We start from the raw sequence: 3,205 nt of genomic DNA, 5'->3' as shown, positions 1-3,205 counted from the left end.
ATTAACAACGGCAGTTAAAAATTACGGACCTAATCCACTTCCGTAAAATTAACAGTACATTCGAACAGAAAATAAAAACAAGTATTTATCGACCTTATCTTAGAAATACGTGCGATTCGACACACTGAACTGCTAGTTTTGATTAACATTTAGTAAATACATGATGCAATATAGGAAACAACCGGAACCTTGCCATGATAAATCTTATTTCTATTCACATACTATATCAATAATGCATACCACGTAAACAGGATGCAGGATCAAGTGACTGTATGGGGTTCAGAAATGGATGTTAATGCATGTAAACACACCGGTAAGTGTGCTTTTTTCGGCGTAGCTGTTTAAAGTCACTTTTGACCTTAGATGACCTTCATTCATGATAGGTCCGAAATGAATAAACCCGAATTGTGCATTGGCTAATTATACAAAAATCACCCAGACTAAAGCATTGGATGCATATCATTTGAACTGAAATATGAATATATATTGTAAATTACATGTAAATTACAATAAATTAAAAACTGTCATGATACAAAACATCCTCTAAACATTACATCGAAACGTTTCTCCTTTGTTTACGAAGCAGTAAAGCATTAATCACATGTCTGTACAATTAAAAGAATCTATTGTTTACATGCCGTAGCGGCCAAACACTACAAAAAAAGGCTAGATTGCACTTTACCGGACCGCAGTTGTTTACCACTATCGACAAAGCGGGGGTTTGGGGGCGGTAGCCCGCGATACAAGGGAAACATATAGGTGTTGGAAATATATCTGTCTTTGATTTATTATAATCCATATTTGCGTTTATTAGTGTAAATATGTTTCTTTGTACTTTGATTTGTTCATTTTTTATATAAAGTTCTGTTTTTCTGCAAAAAAATCATATCACTATGATGCTTGCAATATTGAGTCTTTTATGTTTACATTTTACTAAAGTCTGTACGCATTATAACACATTATCTTTTATTTTATTCCAACATTGTGTTCATAGTTTTTCAGTGGCGAATATGTTTCTTTTCCTATTGAAACTAATGTATTACTCGTCCAATTAATAAAACCTAGTCATTACAATACTTATTGACATCAAAACATACAATTTCACCTCTTCTTGTTGTTCATTTTTATTTGTTAATACATTAAAATAAAGTATCTTATTATCACTCACTACCTTCATTAAAATACATGGGCGCTTCATTCCATCTCCTTTCACTGGTCGCAAACATTACAACATCAACGCCGTATATCTTTTTAAAGATATTTCTGGTTTAAAATAACGTTTTAAAACAATTTTTCTAAAGAATATCAACAAGTGCGTAAAAGACAGTTTTTATGCTGCTAATAGCAATGTGAAAAAACATCAGAATTACTTTATTTAATAAGCATGTGTTCTTGGCCAAACATTCGATGTGTACACGGTTTTGCTGCACGCAACGTGAAATTTTGGCAACGATTTCAGACATATTCAATAATGCATGATAAATCTGGCACAAAATGCAATACAAACTGTCTTTTATTCACTAAAGATTTTTGCAAATGTTTTTCAATAACTTGAGGTTTTGCAAATATAAAGTTCTTAACGGTGTGATTAAATTCTGTCTAGCCCGTGTGTAAGCATTTACAGTTATAGTTTCATTTAGACCCAGTTTATTTGTCAATTGTCGGACAATTAAACTTTTAATTGCACGTTTTACATCTCACTCAAAAGTGTGAATTCTGACCCATGATGTTTATGACAACCATCAACGCCATTTAAGATCTTATTATGTTGGACATTATTTTTCAACAGCAGCTTCTAATGACAACGTCATATAGTGTTGGTTGTTTCTATGATCAGATACTTTCCCGTTTGTTGTGGTTGTGACGTTGTGACCAGGATTATGCTCATCTATTCAGAGAGACAACTCCAAGATATCTCAGTTAGACTCTTTCGTAATTCTAGCTAACATGAAATCTTCATTTCCACTCAATACAGGGATTCATACAGAGGGCCATTTAGTGAGAGTGGCCAACATTATTTTCGCAACATATCATTTATCTGAATATTTTACCCATTTATGCCCAGTGGACTCTTCCATCCTTCAAAATTGGATCAATTTATTTCCATAATAAGGGGTGTCAAGTATATTTATTTCTATATTTAGAATATTTCATAAAGAAATTCATTTAAACAAACAGCGCAGACCCAGATGAGACGCCGCATTATGCGGCGTCTCATCTGGGTCTACGCTGTTTGCAATGTCCTTTTTTCAGGACGCTAGGCATGAACGGGTTAATGATTATTGTCTCACGCATAATTGACTTGTGTTTGTGTATGTTTTAATGCGTCTTTTGTTTGTGAACATAGCCTCTAAAATCATTGTTGGTGCTGTCGTTTTAACTATCCTTTGATTTTTTTTCTATTGTCAACATTGTTTCAGTAGTTGTGAAAAGATACATAAGAAGTCATGTATGATCAAATGTTGTTTATATTGCAATTTAACAATGGTAAAATGTAAAAGATGTGTTGTAATATTTCAGGCCCTTTTCTGCCTATCTCACGGGTCCGATAGTGGGCCCCATTCACAATGCCAAGTATGGATTTCTTTCCAAATTCTCAACAACAACAAAATTACCAATTTCCGACCGAAATGATCGATCAAAGCCGAAAAATGCGTTTCCAGGTAGGTATCCATAATGACTATCGACTATAATCGAGCTATGTATTTTATTTGAACTTTGTTTTTATCATACACATACTTACGTTAGCAGTAGACAATGACTGTTGCATGGTAAAAATACAGTTAAATACTTTTCTTAGTATGTTTGGGCAATACCTATGTATGAAAAAATTAGATTTAATAAGAAAAAATCTGAAAAAATAATTTCGCAAATAATGCTTTTGTCGATGATAATTCTTCCCAATTTGGAAGATTTCGCAACTCGAAAAATCCTAAATTTGCTATGTACCTTTTTTCCAAAGTAGACAGAAAAAAGGCCTGTATTCATATTTTAGTTGTAAACTCTGTACGGTGTGGAGTGGGATTCCCTCGACAACCACACACCTATTAACGAGGAAAATACACATTTTTAACGGGAAAAAAATCGAAATTCCAGCTCATTAATTTTTGTCACCCAAAACACACAACGTTTTTTTTAACGATATCCGCTTTAATAAGAATGTGCAATGAAATTAATAAATATGCACGATCTCTATCGAACACTC

The 3,205-nt window shown here is 33.3% G+C and overlaps 1 long non-coding RNA gene across 1 annotated transcript; it reads left to right on the top strand.

Annotated features, from left to right (window-relative positions):
- Positions 1 to 233: 233 nt before the first annotated feature.
- Positions 234 to 2,661, top strand: LOC127842242 (uncharacterized). Its single transcript, XR_008031526.1, has 3 exons — positions 234 to 313; positions 1,838 to 1,919; positions 2,521 to 2,661. It is a non-coding gene; the product is annotated as an uncharacterized LOC127842242 (long non-coding RNA).
- The last annotated feature ends 544 nt before the right edge of the window (positions 2,662 to 3,205 follow it).

Source organism: Dreissena polymorpha, chromosome 8 (assembly GCF_020536995.1).
Source record: "Dreissena polymorpha isolate Duluth1 chromosome 8, UMN_Dpol_1.0, whole genome shotgun sequence".
NCBI classification, from domain to species: Eukaryota; Metazoa; Mollusca; class Bivalvia; order Myida; family Dreissenidae; genus Dreissena; species Dreissena polymorpha.
The sequence above is the reverse complement of the archived record's forward strand: the minus strand, read 5'-3'. Positions and strand labels throughout refer to the sequence as shown.